A 9,825-nucleotide genomic window follows, 5' to 3' on the forward strand; every position below is an offset into this window, starting at 1 on the left:
TGTGTACATGGAAGTCTTTATATGGGAAAATGGAAGGAGGAAATGATATAATTATATTTTAATTAAAATATTAAAGTAATCTGTTCCTTGAAGTTTTAGTAGAGCTCACCCATGGAACTACTGGGGCAAAGATTTTTGAACAGGAATAGGAGTGGAAATTATTTGCTATGTGGTTACAAGGTTATTATGTTTTAAATTTTATTATTGAGTTGATGATGGTTCTGATTTCCTAGCACATTTCCAGTTTGTCTGAGTTTTCCATTTTATTGGCCAATTTCTGTCATAGTACTCCATCTAAAGAACCACGACAGACTATGTCTGTGACTGTCTTCCAGTATTCATTCCCACTATCAGAGGCTTTCTTCTCTTCTTCCCTTCCTATTCATCTTGTCAAATTGTCCATTTTATTATTTTGAGATGTGGCAACACATTTAGAATTGTGTGCAATGCATGATCAACAAATCCTGACGGTGAGTTGAGGTTTGACTTTTGCCTCCCAAAGAGTCAACTCTTTGACACATTCACATTCCTTTGAAGGTTTCTAAATTGCGCGTGCCTATAATGAAGGAGCTCCTTGGTCCTATGCATGCATACCTTAAGTCCTGGGACAGACTGTATTCTCCAGAAAGAGCCAGAACAATGGTTTTTGGACTGTTATTTTCTTCTTTCTTGTGGTATTCCCCATCAAAAGATGAAGTTTATTATTTTGATACCTTGAATCTGGGTGGTTTCAGGAGCTGCTTTGGTAAATGGACTGTGGTAGAAGAGTTCTTAAGCCAGTGATAAGTGTAGGCTTGACCTGGTGTTTCACCCATTTTCTAGCCTCTTGGGTGTTAGCCACTGTATAAGAAATAGAGTACTCTGAGATTATTTTGTTATGAAAACAACCTGAAGCAATGCAAAGGAAGAAAGTCCAGCAAGTGGAGAAGCACAGGCTGTGAGCAGGAAAACCATTATAGAAAGCCCAGTTCAGTTTCAGACGGCCCAGCCCCAGCTCCAGCTGATGCTAACGTGTGAGACTCCACAAAGAACCTCTGACAGAAGCCCATTCAATCTACACAAATATAAGGAACAATGAATTTTATTCTTTTAAGGATCCAAAGTTTAGGGGAATTTGTTTGCTGCCATAGTAACAGTACAAATAGATTATAAAGTTCTTTCCTCACAACCACCCCTAGCCTTTTCCTAAGAAAATCTCATCTTTGAAAGGATAATTACTCATAAGACAGAATACCCAGATCAGTAAGAGGCTATTGTATTCCTGCTTAGAGGTAACATTATTCCCCTGAATGACCTGAGATGTCACTGTGTACCCTGCTTAGTGTGGGACTATGTGACACTGTCGCTAAATAAAGAATGCTGACCCAAGACTGCCCAACAACAGACTGTAGAGTCTGAAACTACATCACAGTTGGTTCCTGAAATTCTGTGTCAGGTCAATGTATATTATTTATAGCTAATATATTCAGTAATAGGTGTAATTCTCTTCCATAATGCTATAAAATACATAAGCATTTAAAGAATGTAATAAAGGGGTAAATATAAACAAAGTATATTATATATATGGAAATGTCATAATACCCCCCCCCCAATTTGTATAATTGACATACAGTGGCAATAGCAAGTTACTAGGGAAAAATGTAATGGCAACAAATGTCAAAAAGAAAGGAGGAGAGTTGCAGCTAAGTAGAATGATGAAAATGTATTTGTAACAAGCAGTAAACACTGATGAAAATAGAAGATCAAGCTAATGCATATCATTCAGTTAAAATCAAAAGCCAATGGTTATGCAGTTTTTACTAGGTGCAAGGCTCTTCAATAGGTGCTATGCAAATATTACCTCATTTAATCTCCATACAACCTTTATGTAAATGTTATTAATTATCCATAGTTTATATACAGAAACTGAGTCATAAAGAGGTTAAATAGGACACAAGGAGGTTAAAGTCACACAGTGAGAATTCAAATCATAATAATGGTCCTGTTATAAGAAGCCAAGCAAGGCAACTGCTCTGCTCTTTCAGACCAGTTTCTGTGTTCTAGGAAGCACTGTGCTGGGACTTTGGTTGGAGACAATAGCCCTCTGAGGACCCAAAGGCTGCACATTCTTCAGTCTTCCTCTTTCTTCCCTGAACATTTGGTGTGAACATATGTCTGGAGTTAACTCAGACATAACACAAACACACACACACACGCACACACACACACACACACACACACACACACACACACACGTACATGATAGAGAATCACTCTTAAATGAAAAGTAGGTGTTGCAAACAAGAAGGTAGACACATGTAGTCAGTATAACAAAAGTTATATTTTATTATGCTCAGGGTCATCCCACAAGGTTCACATTCTAAATTCCTAACTACGGTCCTAAACCTATCTCACCAAGGCTGCTCACCTATGTGACAGATCTTAGCTGAAGGACAGGTCCCGTCTTTAACAGAAGTCTCTGAGGGTCAGGATCCTGGGGGAGACTCTCCAGGTACAGGGCAGATCAAGGTGGTGTCTCTCCAGATGTGCAGAACAGAGCATTGCTCTTGGTCTCTGCTTATATATTTTTCTGTGGGTGTCATAAGACTATGTCTGGTTATCTTGAGTGAGTACCATCACTGGGTTCTGGTTATCAGGTGCAGCCTTGGGTGTAGTGGGGATCCTGACCAAGCTATTTTTACAAGTCTAAAAGGCTTTTTTACTATGCTCATTACAGTGGGACAAAGCAATGTTGCTGTCAACGCCAGCTCATGGCCACACCTTTGTCTCAGTGGTGAGCAAAGGGAGAAGCTGCAGACACAAGGAAGGTGGCTTTTTGTTGTCCACCCTTGACATTAGAGTAGTATTGAAAGCTATGCTCCAGCACTAATTCTTTTGTTGATATCGTAAATGTTTCTCTAGTTGAAGGAAGAAGGATATTAACCCCAGGGAAAATGTCGTGGACTGCAAAATATTCCTGGCTTTGCAGTTCCCATGATGAGTTGGCACAAAAAATACACACACACACACACACACACACACACACACACACACACACACACACACACACACATGCATGCACACAGATTTTTTCCCCTACTAGTGAAGTAGAATGTGATGGAAAGAACCCACCAACTCAACCTGCTTTTTCAACATATTAACTCAGCCAGTAGAGTTAATTTCTGCTTGTTTCTCTATGGATCAGAGTGTTAATTTTCAACTCTGGGTTGTAATGGCTTTTTCTTTTCATTTTTGGATCATAGTTTTATTGATCACAAAGTCAATTAGTCGGTTAATTATTTCTGTACTTTCTTCTTTTCTTTCTTTACCCGAGTAATGCCTTCTTTGCTGTCATTTCGTGGCTACGATCAGGTCAGCCCTGTGTGATACTTTAAAGGCCTCTGTGCACACAGCTGCTCTGACAAGCTGGGACTCAAACCGACAGCTCACTGGAAAGGCATTCCTCGTCACACGTCTGAAGAGACCCAGATTGACAGTTCACAGGTTCCAGTGCAAAGATGGACTCTCAATCTTCTTCAGCTGGCGAGGATCTTGGCTAATGCGGGGCGTGCAGATGCCAGACAGCAAAGAGCCTGGAGGAACAAACAGGCCCAGCGAGGTAATTAGGATTGACAGAATGTTTGCCTGTCCCACAGTCTCCTTTGCAACAGAAAGCCAAGCCGTGTTTAATGTGTCCTGTGAGAGTATGAGCACATGCACTTAGCTCTTTGCTGGCTGAGATGGTTAAACTTTCCTTATCAATGCTGATTTTTATTTTTGTCATGGGTTTCTCAAACCATTCTGTGTCTAGTTCGGTGGCTATAAGGGTGGTACAGCATTTCTCTTATTTGTTTCTTTTATGTTACAGCTCATCATGAGCCATCAAAGCAGAAATCTAGACTCGGTCAGAGGCAAAGAGGTGGAAGTGTTGTGGATGTCTTGAGGCCCTTCACAATGTGTGAGTTCAGGGGCTCTTCTTGCTGGTCCTGCTGTTGAAGGGGAAGACCAGGCTGAAAACTTCATCAGGGGCTTCTAGCTTTACAGTTATCTGGGGGCATCTCAAAAATGGGGCAAGGGGGAAGAGAGGACACTCTAGACAAGTATGGATAATATTGTTTATACCAGGTATTGGAGGCAGGCTGCAAGAGTGATCTTTGTCTAACTCTGAACCCAAAATGATAGTTCAGAATGCAGTGCATTTCCACAAGTGCACATTTCCTGAAACATTGGTGTACCTTTGAAACAAATGAAGTCTTATTTTCACTTATCAAAGACATGATGTGTCATGGATCTTATGTGGCAGGGAATTTTGACTCATGGAGGGCTGCAATCTATAGTAGAGGAAACTGTGATTTTCTAGTTCTACTATGATAAAACTTAGGCAGGAAAAGAAAATATGATAGCCTAGCTTTAAGAACAGTGGTGGGGTGGGGAATGGGGGTTACAGAGATCCACCTGACTGGAAGTAAATGCCCATGCAGGAAGCTCCTCAACCGAAACTATTTACAGCACTTAATCGTTTGGGCACTTCCTTTATCCCTTGTTTCCACACTGAGTTAATTTACTTTAGAGTAGCCAGTTGCTTGTGGTCATATACAGAGTGTGGCCCCTTCGCTGTCAAGGGAGTGAATCTTTATAACTCTAATCCTATTACAATAAAGCTTCCACCTCAACAGCATCTGATTTTGGAATAGAATATGTTATAGAATCCTAACTAGGAAGGCTAGATCTGCTAAACTGGTTTGGAAGAAAGATTTTGATCCTCAGCCTAGACTCAGAGGAAAGTTCAGTTGCTTATCTTTCTGTGGTTCAACCTGGGGAGACGATGCCGGAATTCTGGATTTGTCTTGTGGCCATGAAAAGAACTAGATGAGATGTTGGGGTACCATGGTGAAGGAGACAGAGTGGATAAGCAAAAAGAAGTTGACACCTTGAGGATGTCACCGAACAGGCAGACAAGCACCCCAAACAATCTGCTGACCAACATCTTGTTGGATGGACAATACACTCCCTAATTTTTGAGCTGACTTTTAATTTGGATTTTCTTCATCTTTCAGACATAATTAATCAATACATGGAGTGAAAATTACATAGCCCATTTAAAGACCAAATCAAAAACCTATATACCTAATTACTGCTCTGCTTTCTTGGAACTAGCCCATCTATTTGACACTGGTCTAGGGATATTCACTCAGTCACAGAGTCATTCAATAAATAATTATTGAACTTACTATAGCCTGGGCCTCTGGATGAGCTCTGAACCAAATCAATACTGTTCCTACTCTGATGGAATATATATTTGAGAAAAAGGACTCATGTTGAGCTCATGTAGTTAGAGGAGAATATGCTGTGGACCTGACGGTACATTTACAGGACCCACACTTGGCCAGGGGCAGACATTACGGCTGGTGGTCCATGAGGCAGGGTCTCCTGAAGTCCCCCCGCCACACAGGAAACTGTAGCAGCAGCTCAGTGTCGCTTGTTCTCGCTCCATTTTAGAACTTTATAATGCTTTATAGCGCATTTCATTTTTTTTTCCCTTTTGGATTAGTTCATTGGTAGTTAAAAATTGGAATATATTAACATAAATATATGAATTTAATTCCCAAGGCCGCTGTCAAGTACAGGAATATTTACCTCTAATTAGTCCTAATTAGTATCTGGGAAGGGCCTTGAGCCAGATTTTAAACAGCTGGTGTCTTTTATCATGCCTCTGTCTCTCTCTTAAACTTCCTTAGCTGCTTTTCTCCCCCTCTGCAAATCTTTACTGACTTTTCTGTGCCTCACAGGTGTGTGAGTAAGCCAGGCAGTGAGTGTGGGTGTCTCCATTTCCTCCTTGAAGGCCTTTATTGTAATCGAAGAGGTTAGGTTTTGAAGATTGGCTCTTCTACTTACTTATAAGTAAAGACTTGGTTTAACTCTTGATTTGTTGCATACAGCATTTTCGACAATTATGATACCCACCATATAGATGTTTATGGGGATAGAGTAAAAATGCAGGTAAAAAGAATTTAACAGTCATGGGGTGGCTTTTCAGTAAATAGTAACCACACTAAACACATGCTGTAACGGTAACACAATGTGCAAGCAATATGTTCCACAGGAGTTTGAGGAACAGTGCTGCATGGATGCAGTGGAACCCAACCCTGGGAAAAGGTGAGAGGCACTTGCAGAGGCAGGCTCCTCTGAAGTAGGTTTCAACTTCGGCTCTCTGCTCGGCTTTGGTTAACTCTCTATTGGAGCCTCCACTCTCTAGCTTCTCAGGGTGCAGACTCCAGCTGGATGAGGTCCAGACCGCCTTCCTTTTAATCTGATGGTACCAGGGTACTCTAGGCAGTCACTGTCTGAAAGCTGGCTCTTGGTCACTTAGCAGAAGTGGGTTATGAATGGCAAGGCAAATACAAGCCACCAGTAGAAAATTATCACTGACTTTTCTCATTGATTCCTGGACTCATAAAGCCAGAACAAAATCCTGGGATTTTGGAGCCCTGTGAAACTGAATGGATGTTTTTGTCACCTTGACTTTAATTAACTCAAGTTTAGGGGGATGCAAGTGATCCAAATAGTCTACAAAGAAGGTATTTCAGTGAAGACTAATGGGGTTCCATATATAGTGTAGGAAGTTCTTAGAGGTAATCATCTATATATTTATAACTGTAGGTCTGACAATTCTTGTATGTTCTGTTACTGCTGCTGTAACACTCACTCTAAAAGATGTCATCTTACATTTCTGTGGATCAGAAGTCCAACATGGGCCTTACAGGCAAAGCTATGGAGTTGATGGAGCTGGGATTTCTAAAGGAAGATCTTGTTGCCTCTCATTAGGATAGCTGCTAGTTTGTTTTCTGTTATGAGTAAATACTTGATCCTGGGTACCTTATAAATAAGAAGGGCTATTCAGCACAGTTTCAGACTCAAGGGCATAGTGGGGGCACTGGTGTAGCTGCCATAAGAGCCTCATAGTGAATGGTATTACAATGCTGGAAATGTACATCTAGAGAGACTTCATATGACAAGGTAAGAAGCCTGAGGCCAGGACCATAGAGGGATAAGATTTGCTCTTTGAAGCAACTGACTCTCATGGAACTAACTGAGGGTTCCAGGAGAATTATATAGTCTTCCTTTTGGACAATACTCTCCATTGAAATGGCATCTCCTAGGTCCCCTTCTTAAAGATTTTACCCTCCTTTGACATGGCCATATTGGGAATCAAACTTCAAATACTTGAATTCTCTGGGTGAAACACTCAATCCCATAGCCAGGCGGTTGGCAGATTCAAGTTCTTTTAGTTGTGGCAAGGAAATCACTTTTCCTTGTAGGCTTTCAGCTAAGTGCACATCTCACAGCTTCTAGGGACCATTTGCAATCCTCAGCTCTTGGATCCCTTACTCTATTCTCAGAACCAGTAAAGGTGGGTCGAGTCCTTCACTTTCTTTGAACTCACTTCTCTAACCCTGTATTGGAAAATTCTCTCCTTGTGGTAACTGATATGATTAGATTGGACCCATCCAGAGTCCAGAGTGTCCATGATGATGTCCTTATCTTTAGGGCTGTACCTTTAATCACCTCTGCGAATTCCTTCACCATAGTTAGGTCCTGGATGATAAATGAACGGACAGCTTGGGGATAGGAGTATTATTCTTCCATGCTTATCTTTTTATTTAAGTAAAGCACATTGTTATGGGGGCATCTTTAACCCTTGGTCATCCTATCCTCAGCATTCCAACCTTCTGATAGATTTGTTTCTATGTAACAATCTTTACAGATAATTCTATATTCTGGTATATTCTTTATTTCATTTCTGCTCCTCCTTCAAACCAAAGTTGTTTTTAAGTTGCTGCAGACACCAGTCTGCTATATTTCTCTTTTGTTCTTCCTGTTGTACCAATTATTTTTGTTGCCATCAGACTTTTCTCCGTGCTCACTAATGTATGGCTTCTCCAGCACACGTTTTTTAAGTGATCATTAGTTTTAGGCTGTATAGAAACATTAATCTCAAGAAAGAGGAGAAATATGACAATTTGAGGAAAATTTCTGCTTTCCAGAAATCTTGAAAGTTTCCCTTACAGTTTTGATTAGTTTTTTAATGATAAAGTTAGCATCCAACCATTGCAATTATTAATAATATATCAAATATATAATCACATAAACTCCTCAACCTCTAACTCCACAGCCAGTTGCTGGTAGTGAAGTTTGTGTTTGCTGTCTATCCCCCCATTCCTTTCTGTGTGTACATATAACTTCCCAAGAGTACATTAAACTTCTTCTATCATTTTCTTTAATAGGCTGACATGTAGCCCTTCACAATGTGTCTGTGGATCTCCACCGACTCTCACCTGCCTCTGCCACTGCTGAAATGTCTACAGGTGTGCCTGCGATTCACGTGCTGCCACAGGCAGATGGAAGACTTCAACAGATATGTCAAATAGATGAGGTGGTTGACATATGACATATCAGTCTGGATACAGGGTTAGAAGCCAGCTGCTCAGGGAGTCAGATGAGACCATGGATACACTGCAGGCAGGTGCTTCTGAGTTGGAAACAAATGCTGCCGAGTTGAGGAGAAAGCACAGATTGAAGACTTGCAAGGTGTGGGTTGTAGGGGTCAGCATCCTGGTGATCGCTGTCATTATCATCCTGTGGTGTCTCTCAATGAAGAAGGAGTGACAGCCAAGCAGGCTGTTCCAGCTTCAAGACTTTTGACTGAAAACTTGCTATATTACCAAGCTTACCCACTGCTATTTCCAAATGATTGTTTTGGCTAGTTTACATACAATTCAGTGTCTAGGAAATGTGCCTTTCTTTTTATGCACACTCCAAACTGGAGGCATGGCCCACAAGTTTTACATATCACCTTCACAGGTTTGTGGATGGACTGGGAGAGAAGACTTCTGGTGCTCAGGAGCACTGAAATCTAGACCAGACATTGCCACAGGTGACTTGTTGGGGACTCCAGGAAGGGTATTCCAGTGATCAGTCACCTGATGTCATCTTCAGAACCACATTTAAAGCTTTGGGTAATTAGATCCCTAACACAAACCCTTGACAACAGGGAGTGACTTATCTAGATACTCCCCTCATTTTCCTTAAGAGATTCTTTGTTGTAAGCATTACAGACTTGGAGTTAAGACTCCTGTAAAAGAGCTTGTGCTGTTACATTAGATAAGAGGTTTCTTGCTGTTATGTACTACTTGCTAACATAGTATTTTGACCAGAAAGAGGTTCTTTAAAATATTCTTTATAGAACTATGACCAAAGTTTCTATTTTTCCAAAATACAATTTGTTAAATACAAATAAAATATCTGTAAGTCTGTCCCTAAAAAGTAAAAACGTGTCTGTGATTGGTTATAAATATAAAATAGTTTAATTAAAAATGGGTCTAACTCTTAAGAGGTTAGAATGTCATCTCATGTGGGCAGTTACTGGGTCAGTATCAGGTATAACCAGGGTAGAGGAGGTCACTGGGATGAGCCCCAAGACAGTGTGCCTCTTGTCCTTATAAAAGGGGACATTTGGCCATAGAGACCTGCTTACAGGGTGAATATGGCAAAGACAAATGTAAAAATTGATGTTACTGTAAACAAAAGAATGTCACAGATTGCCAAAGCAACTAGCAGCTAGGCAAGAGGCATGGACCAGATTCACAGTCCTTAGAAGGAATCATCCCTCCCAACACTTGATTGTGGACTTCTGGCCTCCAGAGCTACCAGACAACAAATTCCTACTATTTAAACCACCTGGACTGTGGACACTTGGTCAGACAAGCCTTAACAAATGACTACATCTCCGTATGAATATGGGACCTTATACAAATTGTCTTGTGACACTTCGAACTCACCATGCAA

The 9,825-nt window shown here is 40.8% G+C and overlaps 1 long non-coding RNA gene across 1 annotated transcript; it reads left to right on the forward strand.

The window, feature by feature from the left end:
* Positions 1-3,116: 3,116 nt before the first annotated feature.
* LOC128102394 (uncharacterized) lies at positions 3,117-9,273 on the forward strand. The gene is made up of 3 exons (XR_008215390.1): positions 3,117-3,598; positions 3,848-3,937; positions 8,265-9,273. It is a non-coding gene; the product is annotated as an uncharacterized LOC128102394 (long non-coding RNA).
* Positions 9,274-9,825: the final 552 nt, after the last annotated feature.

This window comes from Peromyscus californicus, unplaced genomic scaffold, assembly GCF_007827085.1.
Source record: "Peromyscus californicus insignis strain IS unplaced genomic scaffold, ASM782708v3 Scaffold_7__1_contigs__length_154581171, whole genome shotgun sequence".
NCBI lineage: Eukaryota > Metazoa > Chordata > Mammalia > Rodentia > Cricetidae > Peromyscus > Peromyscus californicus.